The sequence below is a fragment of the Elaeis guineensis genome, chromosome 11 (genome assembly GCF_000442705.2).
Source record: "Elaeis guineensis isolate ETL-2024a chromosome 11, EG11, whole genome shotgun sequence".
NCBI classification, from domain to species: domain Eukaryota; kingdom Viridiplantae; phylum Streptophyta; class Magnoliopsida; order Arecales; family Arecaceae; genus Elaeis; species Elaeis guineensis.
In genome coordinates, this window is record NC_026003.2 from 10868724 (window position 1) to 10886726 (window position 18003).

Below are 18003 nucleotides of genomic sequence, written 5' to 3' on the forward strand. Positions count from 1 at the left end.
TATTATTTATTATTAATAATAATTTGAAGCAAAAAATATTAATTTTAAAATAATAATAATATTATTATTTTTTAAATATTATTTTAAAAATAATAATAATAATAATAATATATTATTTTAAAAAATTTATTTTAAAAATTAATAGTAAAATATTATTTTAAAAATATTATTTTTTAAAAATAATAATAAATATATTATTTTTAAAATATTAATTTATTATTAATAATAATTTGAATAACAATAAGAACATAGCAAAATTATTTTCATGCATCCGATGCAGACAGCAGTTGGGCGGGGCTGCAACAGGGGTGGTGTAAATGGCCATGACCTGGGTCTCACACTATGGGGCAGGGGCGGGGGCGATGGGAGAAAAAAAATAAAAATATTTGAAGAGAAGAAGAAAAAAATATTATAATTTTATTATTAATAATAATTTGAAGCAAAAAATATTAATTTTAAAATAATAATAATATTATTTTTTTTAAATAATATTAGGAAGGGAAAAGAAGAAAAAAAATATTTGGCAAAAGAGAGGAAAAAGAAAAAAAATATTATTTTATTATTAATAATAATTTGAATCAAAAAATATTAATTTTAAAATAATAATAAAAATATTATTTTTTCAAAATATTATTTTAAAAAATAATATTTTTATTATTAATATAAAAATACTATTTATATAATAACATATTATTTTTCAAGAACTAGAGTAAAATTTCTTTTTCCACTTTAAAGTTAAAAAAAACTCTCCCTTCCAATTTTAAATAAAAACTACTCCCCATTTGAAACCTAAGTTAAAAGGAGCTACCCAAATATGATAAAATTACCTAATTACCCTTTTGATATTTAAACGAGCATAAACTCTTTTCTTCCTCACCTTGGTCACTCAACGTCCACCGTGTGCTCTCCCAACTTCCAACGCAACCGCGCGCCCCCTACTTTGCCACTCGTCTCCGACTGCTGATCTCCTCAAGTTGGTCTACTCTCCTTCATCCTTACCATCTAACATGATTTTCTCGCATTGTTGATCTCCCCACCGGTGTCCGCCTCCCTCTATCTTGTTGATCCTCCATCGGTTGCCGCCTCCTTCCATCATGTCGAAGGAGCATACTCTTCGCTTTCTCGTTGGTGCTTCTGCCTCCCTCCATTATGCCAGAGAAATATCCACGCTCGGAAGCTAGTGCAAGAAATTCCAATCGGTAAACATCCCCCCCCCAATTGAAATCTTAGAAATTGTTTGATTCAAATTTTTGTTGTTCATGATTGAATGAGAAATAATTCAAATTGTATGCTCAAGATGCCTAATTGATACAAGATAAATTATACTTTGTTGTGCATTATTTGTACACTGATATACATATTTAGTACTTTCATATGATTTTAGGGCTCAGGATCCTTAAATAAAAGAAGAGAGTTATCTTTTTCACTAAATATTTTCTTATATATTACGTATAATGCCAAGTCCTCCACTGCGTTGTGCTACAGGTTCAAACTAAACGTCAGAGAACTGAGTTATATACTGGGAGGTTAGAGAGTAGATGCTCACCAAGTTTATTGTACAGAATACTGAATGCAAAAGAGAAAGGGAAGAAGAGTATAAAGGAGTCAATCTCGGATGTTCAAATAGAGCTTCTACAGAAAACACCATTTGCACACCTTCTTGATATCCCAGAGTCGTCTATCAGCCCGAATTGGTTGCATGATGCTCATCAAGCGGTTCGATGAGCAAAGAGGTGTATTCATCATCGATGATAATTTAGAGCTGAAGCCTGAAAAGGATGAGCTTGCCGTAATGCTTGGCCTCTCTCTCATCGGTCTATCGGTAGAACTTGATGAGGATGGGACACTATTGCTCCATGAATTGATTTTGATGATCACAAATAATTTGAGAAGACTACTAATATATTTTCTATCTTTGAAGATTATTTTTGTAATATTTCAGGTAGTCTAAGAGATTAGATTTGAAAAGCTTTATCAAGTGTGCCAAAAATTAAAGTTTCAACAAGTTGAAAAAGTTTTTGAAGACTTTTGAGAGTGTCTAAATTGATTTGAATCCACTTAAGAGCATTTGAAAGTGTTCTGATAAGTTTTGGACCTTAAATACATAAAAAATTAGGTTGAAACAAAATGAGACGATCTATCTGGGTCATCCCCTTTCGTTGGGCAGCTGGCACGCTTCATTTTTGCTCATAGCATGTAGTGGAATGACCCACCTGGGATGACCCATATGATTGGAACGATCCACCTGGGATGATCCTTGAGATCCTGAGACCAAAATAGAAAGCTGAACTTTCTGTCTAGCCTATTGGGATGCCCCATAGGACGTCCCAATGCCAGTGGGACGCCCCATAGGATGTCTCATTCCTACGAGCATGTGTAACGGCTAATTTTCAATCTGTTTTTGATGCATTTAATGCACATCAAATGCACTCTAACAGCTCTACCTGAGACTCTGAGACCAAATCAGAAAGCTGAACTTTCTATCTGGCCTATTGGGATGCCCCATAGAATGTCCCAATGCCAATGGGATACCCCATGGGATGTCTCATTCCTGCGAGCACGCGTAACAGCTAATTTTCAATCCATTTTTCATGCATTTAATGCGCATCAAATGCACTTCAACAGCTCTAAACCAATTTTAAGACATTCTTAAGGATAAATGGCAACTATAAATGCTCTTTTGAAGTGAGAAATCACAAGATTTTACAAGCTCTAAAGTTCAAATTCGAGAAAAGCATATTCAGCCCTAAAAGAGAGAATAGAAGTATTTAAGCACTTCACCAACCACTCTCCAATTATAATCAAGTGTGCAATTCATTGAGGGTGTACAGTAAAAGCTTTTTTCCTTAAGTATTATATTTTTATTATATTTATTGTATTTAATTAAGGAGATTATGTGCTGAATTTTTTGTACCCTATTTTTTTGAATTTATTTTTGAGTGTTTGAGTTTTGAGGGGTTCTAAAACTCATTTGGATTGATCCGAACCCTGAATTGAATTATTGAGGGTTGGCTTGTACCTAAGAAACAAGTGTTCTTACTTGAAAGGCAAGGGTCGGAGATGTCTGACTTAGTGTAATCTTTGAATCTATTTAGTGGAATGAATTCTCAAGTAGGAACTTGGGGAGTGGATGTAGGTGCAAGGTTGGCACTGAAGGACTATAAATTCTTATGTTTGCTGTGCTTACTTCTCTTTACTTATTCTTTGTGCTATTTACTTGCATTCCTTCTTTTGAGTTTGAATTTATTTTTATTGAATATCAACCCACTTCACTCAATCTCTTTAGCACATTATTTTAGTGCACTAATCTTTTAAAATTTTAAAAAGACCCAATTCACGTCCCCTCTTGAGCTCTATTTCTATATAACAAGTTGTATCAGAGCCCAGTACTCTAATGTTTGCTTGATTTAACCATCAAGAGCTAAAAGTCTATGGCAGCCCAATTTGGCATATCTCTAATGGAAGGGCAATCCACAAACTGACCTTCACTTTTCAATGGGTCAAACTACACCTATTGGAAAGCTCGGATGAAAATTTTCATACAAGCACTTGACTATGATATGTAGAGTATCATAGCAAATAGACCATACACCCACTAAATTAATTGATGGTGTGTATCTCTCTAAGCTGGAAGGTGAATGGGATGAAATTGATAAGAAAATAGCTCAGCTCAATGCTAAAGCCATGAATATTTTATATTGTGCTTTGGATGCTAATAAATTTAATCACATTTTTATATGTAATTTGGCTAAAAAAATTTAAGATAGGTTAGAAGTCACACACGAAGGTACAAATCAAGTAAAAGAATCTAAGATCAATATGTTTGTGCATAACTACGAACTATTTAAAATGAAACATGAAGAATCAATAACTCAAATGTTCACTCATTTCACTGACATCATAAATGGTTTAAAAAATCTTAGCAAATGTTATTCTAACAGTGATCTTGTGAGAAAAGTGCTCAGATCCTTATCAAGATCATGGGAGGCAAAAGTCACTGCAATCCAAAAGGCCAAAGATTTGAATACTCTACCATTGGAGGAGCTGCTTGGATCCCTCATGACTCACGAACTGATCATGAAGCAACACACTGAAGAGAAAATCAAAAGAAAAAGGATCATAGCCCTCAAGTCGACAGTTCAGGAAGAAGAAGATACAGAAAAATCAGATAATAGCGAAGAAGATGACGACTTGGCCCTGATCATCAGAAAGTTTAGATGCTTCATGAGAAGAAAAAGATAAGGGACAAGGAGAAGACCACTAATCAAAGGAGAGCTGAGCAAAGAAAAGAAAAGGAACAGCCCATCATCTGTTATGAATGCAAGAAACCGGACAATTTCAGATCAGAATGCCTCCAACTCAAGAAAGGCCAAAAGAAGTTCAAGAAGAAGAAGGCCATGATGACTATATGGAGTGATAGTGATGACTCCACCACTGATGAAGAATCTCATGAAGAAGCCAACCTGTGCCTTATGGCACATGAAACTAAGGTATCATCCGAAACTCAATCTAAATTTACTTATGATGAACTATTAGAAGCTTTTCATGAACTTTTAAATGACCTAAAAGAATTAGATACTAAAAATAAAAATCTGAGATCAAGAAACCATATATTAACTAAGAAAAATGAAGAAGTTGATAAGAAAAATAAAGAATTAGAACTAAAGAATCAGTCTCTAATAAAAGAAAAGGATGAACTTTCTAGTCAAAATGAAACTCTTATAAAAGAAAATCAAGATCTAAAGAAAGAGGTAATCAAGTTAAAACCTATAGTTGATAGATTTATACTAAGTTCAAACAAACTTCAAATGATTATTGATAGTCAAAAAGCTGTATATGATAAAGCTGGACTTGGCTATAACACTCTAAGAAAATAAAAATTTTTGAAAAATATTTTTGTCAATGTATCTAAATTGCCAAATATTATTTGTTTTAAATGTGGCAAGGTAGGGCACAAAGCTTATACATGTTTATCAAATAAATTTGATGATAGAAAAGTTAAGAAAATATAGGTTCCAAAAGAAACCATTGTGACTAACTCCAAAGGATCCAAGTTAGCTTGGGTACCTAAGGTTAAAATTTGATTTCATGTGTGCAGGTGCATCTTGCATCCCAAGCAATAAAATAAAAGTAGTATCTTAATAGTAGATTCTCAAGATACATGACTGGTGATGAATCTCAATTCATCACATTGGAAGTCAAAAATGGAGGGATGGTCATCTTTGGAGATAATGACAAAGAAAAGATCATCAGTATCGGTAACATTGGTATCACTCCCTCCACTTGCATTGAAAATATTTTACTTGTAGATGGTCTTAAGCATAATCTTTTAAGTATTAGTCAATTATGTGATAAAGATTATAAAGTAGTTTTTGAATCATCTATGTGCATTGTAATTAGTCCCACTGATGTTAGCACTAGATTCATTAGACATAGGCATGGCAATGTATACATAGTTGATTTGGATAATCGTTCTTTACAAAGCATGCAATATTTTATGGATGTGAATGCTAAAATTAATGAGACTAGTTGGCTTTGGCACTATAGACTTGCACATATTAGTATGCACACACTTTTCAAAATCATTAAAATAGATTTAGTTGTTGGTTTGCCAAAAATTAATTTTGATAAAGATAAAATTTATGATGCATGTCAATTAGGTAAACAAACAAGAGTTTTCTTTAAATCTAAAAATATTGTTTCAACTTCTAAACCGCTAGAACTCTTGCATATGAATTTATTTGGCCCTATAAGGACAATTAGTCTAGGAGGAAAAAGATATGATTTTGTAATCATTGATGATTTTTTATATTTTATTTAGATTTTATTTTTAACTTCTAAAGATGAAGTATTTTCAATATTTTTTAAGTTTTGTCAAAAAGTTTCAAATGAAAAAGATTTGTCAATTATTTTTATTCGAAGTGATCATGGCACTGAATTTGAAAATAAAGATTTGAAAAAATTTTGTGATGAAAAAGGCATAGATCATAACTTTTCAGCACTTAAAACACCTCAACAAAATAGAGTTGTTGAAAGAAAAAATAAAACTCTTGAAGAGATGGCCCATACCATGCTATGTGAAAGCAAGCTCCCAAAGTACTTTTGGACAGAACCAATTAATACAGCATGTTACATTCTAAACCATGCCTTAATAAGACTAATTTTAAAGAAAATACCTTATAAATTATGGAAGGATAGAAAGCCTAATATAGGTTATTTTCATATTTTTGGTTGTCGATGTTTTGTTTTAAATAATGATAAAGATAGCTTAGGTAAATTTGATACTAAAATTAATGAAGCTATCTTTCTTGACTACTCTACTTCTAGTAAAGTCTTTAGAATATTTAATGAAAGAACACTAGTAGTGAAAGAGTCAATTCATATTATTTTTGATGAATCTAATGATCTTCCATCAAGAAAGAGAGAGAGTACTGATGATGCAGGTATCATAGAAGATGGAATAAAAGAGTCATCCTAAATGACTCAGATAAACAAAACAAGGATCAAATGGATGAAAGACATGAGGATGAAAGCATCAATCATCAGAACATTCAAGAACAACTTCAAGATAAAGATAATCTTTCAAGAGAATGGAGGTATGTTCATAATCATCCTAAAGAATTAATAATTGGTAATCTGACATAAGGAGTTAGAACTAGATCCTTACTTAGAGATGTTTGTAATTATATAGCTTTTATTTTATATTTAGAATCTAAAATAATAAGCAGAAAAAGATCATAACTGGATAATTACCATGCAAGAAGAGTTAAATCAATTTGAAAGAAATCATGTATGGACACTAGTTGCAAGACCTAAAAATCACCCAATGATAGGAACCAAATGGGTATATAGAAATAAATTAGATGAAGATGAAAATATAATAAGAAATAATGCAAGATTAGTTGCTAAAGGATATAATCAGCAAGAAAGAATTAATTTTTATGAAATATTTGCTTCTGTTGCTAGACTAGAAACCATAAGAATGCTACTTGCTTTTGCTTGCTTTATGAATTTTAAATTATTTCAAATGGATGTCAAGAGTACTTTTCTAAATAGATATATTGCTGAAGAAGTATATGTAGAATAACCTTCTGATTTTGAAAATCATAAACTTTCAGATTATATATTTAGATTAAACAAAGCTTTATATGTGTTAAAACAAGCACCTAGAGCTTGGTATGAAAGATTAAGTAAGTTTTTATTAGAAAATAGATTTTCAAGAGGAAAGGTTGATACTACTCTTTTTATAAAAAGAAAGAACAAAAAAATTTTTGTTATATAAATATATATGATGACATTATATTTGGATCTACTAAAGAAGATCTGTGCCAAGAGTTTGCCAAGCTCATGCAGGGGGAGTTCGAGATGAGCATGATGGGAGGACTCAATTTTTTCCTCGGACTTCAGATTAAACAAATGAAGAAAGGGATCTCCATCACCCAAAGTAAGTACACAAGAGAATTATTAAAGAAATTTGGAATGGAGAGCTCAAAAATTATAAGTACACCTATGATCTCTTCTTATAAATTAGAAAAAGATAAGCATGATAAAAAGATTGATTCAAAGCTCTATAAAGGCATGATAGGCTCTTTATTATATCTAACTACTAGTAGACCTGATATAATGTTCAGTGTATGCATGTGTGCTAGAATTAATCAAATCCTAAGGAATCTCACTTAAATGCTATTAAAAAGATCTTTAGATACTTAATAGAAACACAAAACCTAGATCTTTGGTTTTCAAAACAATCTTCTATGGACTTAATAGGTTACTCAGATGCAGACTTTGCTGGATGCAAATTTGATAGAAAAAGTATTAGTGGAACTTACCAATTTTTAGGAGTAAACTTAATCTTTTGATTTAGCAAGAAGCAAAATTCAGTGGCTTTATCTACAGTCAAAGTCGAATACATTACAGCTGGAAGTTGATGTGCTCAAATCCTGTAGATTAAGCAATAGCTCATAGATTTTGGTATTAAACTTAAAAATATCCCCATAAAATATAATAATACTAGTACTATTAATTTGATCAAAAATTTAATTTAACACTCTAGATCAAAATATATTGAAATTAGATATCATTTCATAAGAGAACATATTCAAAATAATGACATAACACTTGAATACATAAACACTGAAAATTGATTAGTTGATATTTTCACCAAAGCACTTAATGAAAGTAAATTTTGTGAAATTAGAAGAGAATTGGGCATCTTAGACCTTTCTGCTTGAATTTTAATCATAATTTTATTCTTAAAATTTATTTAAAGTTTTTTTACTTCATTATCTTAATTTTGAGAGTCATCTATCATTTTTTGAGAATTTTTTAAGATAATTAAAAATCATCAATGCTATTCAGATACCTTCTTCAATTTTTTTTCATTAAAATATTTAATCAAAAATTATATCAAAATTTATCTAGACTCTCAATGACCCTCTCAACTCGATATGATCAATTTTAAATTTTTTAATTTAATTTTTTTTAAAAAATAATTTTTTCATCGTCAGATGCAATTCTGGATGGGGCATCCTATGGGGCATCCCATTCGTGTGGGTAGGCTCTCTTTAAGTGAGTCGACCCAAACTCTGTTTCATTAAAAAGGGGTTCTGAGATGTCTCATTCCAAAGACTCTTCTCCTCCCTCTCATCCCAACCTAGGAACCTCATCCTAGATCTCTTAAAAATCCTAAAATCTCTCAAAATCGAGATCTACTCTCCCCAAATTTACTGCTCTCATGGCTCACTTTCCAGTTTTTCCTAAATTCCAAACCCTGATCCTCAAATCCGTGGGAAACTCTTCAAAAAACATCCTCTCCACTTAGTTACACTTCAATCCGCATCCTTCTCCACTCTCTTGACCATTATCCACCCTCTTCTTGGGACATGGCCCCCAAAATGAGAATGCCACAAAGAAGGAAGTCGGTGAGATCTGTGGAAGTAGAAGAAAGGAGGAAAAATGCAGCACATGAACCGACCCAAGCTTCCCCACCAATGTCACCAAGTAAGATTCCATTATCTGCAAGAAAAGTTGCCTTGGATAGAAATGTTGACTTCAAATTTTTAAGGCATGATAGTTTTTCCATAGGAGATAAGCTGATTAAACAAGGTTGGAAATCTTTTTTAAGCTTGTTCGAACCAGTGTGTATTGATTTGGTGAAAGAGTTTTACTCTAATTTGATTTTTACTGAGGGTGTTTTAAAGTCTACTATCAAAGAAGTTCAGATTATCCTAAATGCTCCAAGGTTAGGAAGATTTCTTCAGATGCCTTATGAGTGTAGCTGCCTAGATGAGCAACCCAAAAAGGAGATTGGACTTAGGACCATACTAGAAAGAAATGATGTGGAAGGGCTCTTGAAGATTGAGGCCAAAGTCTTAGTGTGGAGATGAGGCTACTCCACCACATGATGTCTAAGATTTTCTTCTCCAGAGGGAGAAGATATGATTTGATGATAGAGAGAGATATTTGTCTCATGCACCATGTAGTTTTAGAGACTCCCTTGAACTTTTTTTCCTGATGATGGATGCCATGAGGGAAGCCTTGAACAGGTCCAAGGCTCCCTTGCCCTATGGTATGGCCCTTACTATTATTTTTAAAGAGTCAGGAGTTAGTTTTGATGGAGAGATTGTTTATAGACTGTCATATACTGCACCTACAACAATCACTCTCTTAGGCGCATGGGTTTTGTGAGAGTTGATGGCCGGTGGACCAAAGATCGAGTTGCAACTGTTAAGGAGGAGAGTGACGAGGAAGTGGAGCATGCTGAGGGGGAGGGTCCATCTTCTCCTGTGCCCAGGCTAAGTTCAGCTGATCACCATATTTCAGAGCTTGAGACAGGACCCTCAGTTAGAGTACCCCCATTAAGTCGTATTGTGCCTACTTCTAGCTTGGGGATGTTGATATGGGACAGTTAGCTGAGAGAGTGGTAGAGATTTTATCTGTTCAGCTACAGCGATTTCAAGATCAGCTTCTTCAGCAGTCTCACCAATTCTAGCAATAGATTCTACAGCAGGTTCTCCAACAGCAGGCACAGTAGTTTCACCCTGCCTCTTCAAGTGCCTTCTCTGCTCCATCATTGGATTCATCCATTATGTCACATATTTTTTCGTTGATGGAGCTTCTATCAGACTTGAGTATCAGATTGGAGGGTGTGGAGAGTTTCCTTTTGAGATTCAGTGGCAGAATTTTTGATATAGAGAGGGAGGTCAGACGAATTGTAGTCTCTCTCTACTGGAGTGGGCACATCGACTTCTTCTACACTGTAGATGGATGACCTGGCTCAAAAGATAGAGGGACTCCACAGTCAGCTTCATTCCTCTCTTGACCTGCTTCGGACAGATATCAGGGACTCCAAAAATTTTGTGACAGCTGATCTGGATGGATTCAGACTTACTATGAGGGGTATCCTGTCCTAGTTAGATGCCATCAGGACTTAGTTTCAGTCTAGGCCCTCTGCATCTAGTGAGCCAGCCTTCGTTCAGCCTATTACTTTCCATCCTCCAGCTTCTTCCTCTCGATTCAGACCCTTCGATCGAGGACGAGGCTGATCATGCCTCATCTTTCTTGATCTCGTGCTCGATGCCCAGTCTCACTGATTTCATCATTTTGTATTAGATTACTTAATTATATTTTGTAGATTGGATGTATGAGAGCTTTATGCTTATTATGACTCTTGTAACCTCTCTTTTGGTGTAAATAAATGAGGTTGTTTCCATTTGACTCATTTCTTTTTGGATAAATGAATGTTTATTATCATGTCTCTTTGGATAAATAAATATTTATTATCATATCTTTTTGGATGAATGAATGTCTATTATCATTTCTTTTTTGGATGGATGAATGGATGCTCTATTTCCTTGATACTTGATCTAACACCATGAAAATCTTACTCTCCTAGTAATTCTTTTTGATGATGTCAAATAGGGGGAGAAATAATGGTAAATGGTGAAAGTGATGTATTTGTTATAAAAATGGAGAGAAATAATGATAAATAAAAAAAATAATAATGATAAATGGGGAGAAATAATGGTAAATGGTGAAAATGGTATAGTTGTTAAAATCTGAGATTGACCGCTTCTAATTTTAGGAGTTAGTGTTACATTATGTTTCAATTCAGTAAAATTTTGGTCAGGATAGTCCTTGTGAGAGTCACAGGATTTATGATGTGGAGACACATTATGGATATATTGATTAAGAGTTGACGGTTTAACTCTGAGTCATCCTAAGCACTGAGAGTTAAAGGGATGAATTATATGATAATCATAGTCCAGAATTTTTGAATGTTGCTTTACAAATATTCGATCTATTCAGATCTCGGGTACCATTACTAGATAGTCACATCGATTAGTATAAAAATTTATTTTTGTACTATCGATTTAGATTCGAACCACACTCAAAAGAAATTACTATCTGATCAAGTAGCCGATCAATAATTAAAAATTGTTCGAGGATATAATCATCAATATAATTGATGGTTAGCCTTATGCAAAAATTATAATAAATTAATTTGCTCAGAATTAGTGAATTATAGGAGGATTAATTAGCTATTAAATTACTGATTAGCTCAATTTGATTGAGTAATGTGGTTTGATTCAAGTCTGATTGAATTAAATTCAATTAAGTTTGACCCGATTAGATTATGAGATGATCTAATCGCTAAGAGTGATTATTCCTGATTTGATCAGGACTTAAGCTTGATTAAATTTTGATTTGATTAAGATTTAATCTAGTTCATATGGTACCTAATTAGATTAGATTTTGTTATCTAATTGGATCTAACCTAATTTGATTAGGATAAGAATCAATTGGATAAAACCCTAGAGTCCAAACTAGGTTGGACTCTCCCTAGAGCCGGCCACCCTTATCCATGCCACATTTCTCAACACAAATTCAAAATTTACATCAAAAAACTCCATGCCAAAAAGATGGCTCTCGTCCCTTCTCCATGCCTTATTGGATGAGGATAAAATCTGGTTCAACTTGAATTCAAATTTGATTTGAATTTAACTTGGAACTTGATCTATATCCTAGTTTAAATTTGATTTGGACTAGGTCTTATCCTCATCTCCACGTCAACCTTAAAACCCCCTCAATCTTGTGTGACAAAAATTAGAGGTTTTTACCATGAGAAAAGTTTCTCTCTAGGGCATGAGCTTTGAGGTGGGCAGCCTTGCTTTGGCGTGTGTGCTTAGAGAAGATCCATCACCTCTTGGATAAGTGATCTAGATCTGATCTAGGATTTCAAGTGAGGGAAAAACAAAGAGAGAAGAGAGTTCTCCTTCCTCTTTCCACCACCACATCCTTCTTCTCTGTCTTTGGTTTCAGAAGAGTCTGAGAGATCTGAAGAAAGGTGCAGATCAGTCATCAAAAGATCTTCGCATGAGCTAGTACTCTTAGGAAGATCGATCAATGCAGGACTTTGAGTGGATGATCCATAGAGGTCGGACACTCTTTGCAGCTATGAGAAATCAGCAAGACCACGAGATTCAGACATAGTGATCTGCTATGCATGCTAAGGTGATGGATTTTGAACTCATACTTGATATAGATATGATTTATAGTGTAGATGTGATCTACTAGTGTATGTTTGGATATGATCTTGCATACTGTTTTTATTTTTAGATCTTATATATGTAATATAACATGTTATAGATCCTAGGATAAGCATTTTAGATTAGATCTAAAGCATATTCCTTAGATTAAATTGTTTAATCTTATGTCTTTTGCTATTAAAATTTTTGAAAAGCATGCTTGAAATGCCTGTGGGTTTCCTTCAGTGGGGTTGCACTCTTCATTTTTCCAAACTTAATTCCTTATGTTCTAACATGCTTTTCCTTCCTTTCAGCATATTCCTCACCTCAAGTATTTCATCAATGCTCTAAAGACATCAAGGTCGACACTAACGAGGCCAGGGCAAGAGCCTAGGCAATCGAGGTGAAGATGGTAGAGGGATTACAAAATTACTTTCAGTAACACTCAATATTTAATTGTGAAATAGGTCAATGAGCAATCTGACTACTTCCTTCATCCGAGCTAGAAAAAATTAGTCAGGTCTAGAAGTGGGGGGGGGCATATGATGTGGCAATTGACATCATAACAATCTGCCTATCATGGATGGACACGTGGCAAGAGATTTTAAACAAATTTAAATTTTAGGCGGTTACCAAGGGATTAAGATAAGAAAGGCAAGTTGTAACAAATCTAAAAGTCTTTGGGCAAAGTGGGTAGGCCAATCCCTTGATTTAAATTTTGAGATAAGGAAAGAGGTTATGGTAATTTCTTGATTTCCACCTCCAAATCATAATGGATTCATACTCCTATTCCTATATAAATAGGATCAAAGGGACCTTAGCGGAATAAACTCCAAAGAGGAGAAACTTCCATAGCTCAAAGATCTCATGATGAGAGGATGTCAAGCTATCATAGATCATTTTTAGCTTTTCTTTCTTTCTTATAGATCTGCAAGCCTATGAAAAGGCTGAGGTGAAGGTGGAGATCGAGGTAAAGGCCAGGGCCTAGATGAAAGCCAAGACCAATGTTAAGGTGGGGAGCCCAAAGGTCGAGCTCTAAAAGACCGAGCTCGCAAAAGCTGAACTCCCAAAGGCCAAGCTCCTAAAGACAAATTAGAAAAGGCCGAGCTCTTAAAGATCGACCTGATAAGATTGAGGTAAAGAGACCGACCTAAGAAGGTCGATTAGAATCAAACCAATTAGAACAGGATAATATTCTATTTTAATCTTCTCTAATATTTACTATTTACTATTGTTATTTTAAAGTCCTTCCTGACATAAGCATCAGAAGGGTCAATCGAAGCTTATCTGATGAGCTTTTCTCTTATTTTTGTGTACAGATCGGTATCTCTCTATGGATTAACCAGTCCCCTCTAGGTCACTATAGTTGGATAGAATTTTGGCATCAATAGTTACCACAATCACTGATTTGCCCTCTAAAAAATTGGTGCTCCTTCACATCATAGACACCATAGTCACAAATTTTAAGTCTAGAGAGAAGGTGAGGAAGATAAAAGATGGTAAGATGGAGCAAGAGAAAGATTGATATACTGAAATTTTCATACATATACAATTTTTTTTTGTTATACCTAAGACATGCAATACATGTAAAAAGCAACATGGAGAGGTTGGACAAACACTTCTAATCATGGATATTAACAAATATAGAATAACATACTTGTGATAAGAAAGAACAATTGTATAGGTGTATTTTCAAGTGGATGAAATTGAAGTCGAATTTTGAGGCTATAGTTACATCATAGAATTTTCATTAAATACTAGATAGACTATCCAATATCCATCTTTTACTATGAATTGGGGATCCCCTTAATAATCACAACCTTGTTTTAACTAAATATTCTTAATTGATGCACTCCAAAGGTTTGGACATAGATAATTATTGAAGTCTAGATGAGTGCCCTCTTTTTCTCTAAAAAATAGTGACATGCTATCTCCTTTTACACAAAATTTGGCAATATCTCTTTGGATACCAGCTCTCTCTCTTCCCCTCCCCTCTTTCTCTCAAATTATCCCTTTTCCTCCAACAAATGTTTGAAGCATTTCCTCTCTTTCATTTTTTGAAAAATAAATAGAACTCATTCATTAAATAAAGAACATAATGCTATAAATTTTAAGCCCACTCTCCTTGCCCTATCATCATTGATAAAATAAATAATAAAAAATAGCATATCATATATGGAGCAAACTTTAAACTTTCTTTCCTTGCCCTATTATTATTGATAATAAAAATAATAAAAAATAGCAGTATGCCTTCTTATTTTGAACAAAGCATGCACTTGGCATACCCTTGAAGATGGCGATCTTCGATCCCTTATCATCCTTACTTTTTCTTCAACTGATATATTTCAAACATTCCTTTTTCGAAAATAATAAAATTTATTCATTAAATAAAGGATCTAAATATAAACTTTGAGCTCCCTTTACACTTCTTGCAACCCATCATTGTTGCTAATAGAAACAAAGTAATTGGACGGCATAGATTCCTATACAGAGTGAAGTCGGCAGATTCTATGGAAGGAGTTATAGAGTCTAATTATTAAATCTCGCTATGGTATAACTATGATGTTAATTAGGGGGTTGAAAGGAGAAATCCTGTGTTGGAAAGTAGAAAGCTTTGATGAAGACATCATTGGTTGGTTCTGAGAACCCTCGATGCCAACATAGAAGGGGAAACGAAGGGAAAGTAGGCAAGAAGAGTGCGGTCGAGAGAGGAGGGAGTAGGGATGGAAGTGGGCCAGGCCACACCCTACCCAATCCCAGTCCAAAATTTTTGGGCTTTGGGTCAGGCTTAAGCTTGAACATTTTTGAAAAACTCAGGTTGGAGCATGGACCCAAGCCTGGCCCATACCTGATTGGGCTAGCCCAATCAGGTTTTTAACCATACCAGCACTCTTCCCTCTCTTAACAAATTTAAAAAAAAAAATCACTCAGTCCTAACCCTAATCCATTCAACCATCTCCCTCTCTAAGGCTGCCATCGCCCCATTTCTTAGCCCCTACTCTGGTGCTCCCTCTTTAATTGACAACTTTTCTCAGGCCTACTAGATCTCTAATGATGACGATTGCAGTTTGCACTGAAGTCGGAGGATGGCGAGGCTGAAGCAATCACGCTTGCAGGGCGGCAAAGTTGGAGGACTCATCGATTATATGTTGCAGCGAACCACCGACAAGGCATGAGCCTTCTTCTGGCAGATGGGGTGGAGAGGCAATCTCGATCTGAGAATAGACGGTGACAGTGCTGATGCTATCACCCACTCCCATCCAAGAAGATTAGGGAACAAAGTAGTGGCAATGGCGGCAATGGTGGTGGTGGCGATAATTGTAGCGGTGGCAGCTCCATCATCTCTGACCCTTGAGCCCTCTCTCAGTGATTTCATAAGAGAAGTGGAGTAGAGGAGCCGAGGATCCTCCTCGATATATTAGAAGATGAGAAAAGAAATTTTAATCACCTAATATTCGAACAGAGGACACGGACTAGAGCCCTTTGAGTTTGATAGAAAGCGACGAACACAGAACTGACAACATTAAGCATGAAAGTTAAAGGCAATTAGCTAAAGCTAATTGGCCAATTGACTAGGATCGAGCTAACTTAGGAGTCATGACTCATTATAAATGGCTAAACCTACTTGAGTAGGGAATTGGGCTTTGATCGGATATTCGAGCTCTTGATCGAGCTGGACTTCGAACTCGAGATCGGCCAGACCAAAGGTATACTTGACCGTGCTGGACCAAAGGTATATTCGAGCCAGAGACAAATAGACCCTATAATTAGGCTCAAGCCATCTGAGCTGGACCAAAAGTATATCCGAGCCCGGTCCAAAAAACAAACGGGCCCTATCTTTAGGCTCAACCTTGGCTTGAACTATTTTGGACCTAGTCCAAAGTTTGATTCGAAGTCAGGCCAACCCGAGCCCAATTCCTGCCCTAGGAGAGAGGCGAGTGAGGACAAGGGCTCCTGGCCGGCGTGGCTCCAATGGTATGATCTGGTGGGGAAAATCAGGGAGGGATTGTATGGACTCTTGTTCCTGGCTCAAACCAAGCACCACAAGTGCATCGCCATCAAGAAGTTTAAGCAGTCCAAAGAGGGCGATGGCGTCTCTCCCACTGCCATCCATGAGATCACGGTATCTTCTCCGCAATTCTCCTCATCTCTTTCTTATAAAATCTACACTTCTGTTGATTCTTCTTGCTTTTTCCGTCTAGTGATATTTTAACACCTGATGCTTATGGATTGTGGGCTAAGGACTGCTGAGGGGCACCAAAGGATGTCGGAAAGTAATTCTTTTCCATGTTCTAATATTCTGATATAAGAGGAAATCATCAATTCTTGCCAATTATCGTGGACCTTGCCTTTCCTCGTATGCATTGATACTAAAATGTTGTGACTTGTAGTACATCGATTTGATCTGGACATGACTATTTACATTTTTTGTTTATTTTATATGATATAAATCACTGGGAGAGATGGATTCACTTTGGACGTGAATCGCACCATATTTGGAACAATCTGCGTTCATTGAGTAAAAATTGAGATGCAATAGAAGATTTTATGGTGCTTTGCTAACTGGAATTCCAAGGAAAGGTTCTATTCTATATATTAGGATCAACCTACAGTGAAGTGGATGGTTTTGTTTGGGTTTTTCCTATAATTTATTACCAAGCAATATGATAGCTTTGGAATATTGAATTTTTGATGTTGGAGATGGGAGTAGTATCTGATAATGGGTTTGACCTAATCGAGATCCATGTTCATCTAACAATTTTACTTCAACCAATTTTAAGGAGGGACCTCTGATTATAAAACCTGAAAGATGCGAAATGCAGGTTATGGACAATGAACTAATATTTGATTATAGGTAGAGAGAGGGTTGTCGCATCCTGAAGAACGTCAGATGAGTTTTGGCCCCTTTACCCATTAGCTGAAGTTTCCTTTGCTTCTCTTATTCATCATTTTCTATGTGGGTGTTGCATTTTATCTTTTTTAATGCATTAGGTTGCTCGCATGTTGTTGGATATATATTTATGAAGATTTTTAAATGTGATATTACTTCTGTACTCCTGCATTAATTTTTTTTTCTCATGGTATATTGCTGTTGATTCAGCTATTGTGGGAAATTTCTCATCAGAATGTTGTTAAACTAGTCAATGTCCATATCAACCATGCGGGCATGTCACTATTTCTAGCATTTGGATATGCTGCATGACTTGTATGTATGTATTACTGGAAACCTTGTAGGAAATACCTTATACCATTCACCGCTTTTTGAACATGTTATATATATGCTAATTTTGTAATGTATGATTTATGTAATTGGAATATGTGTTATGTTGGTAAAGGCCAGTCAAGCAATTTATTGGGGAATATGATCCCAGGAGATGCATGTTTTTCTATAGAAACAAATAAGCTCATGTGGATGTGTCTATTCATTCAAAATAGATATCCTCCATCAACTTAATAGACATTTTGCTAGATATAC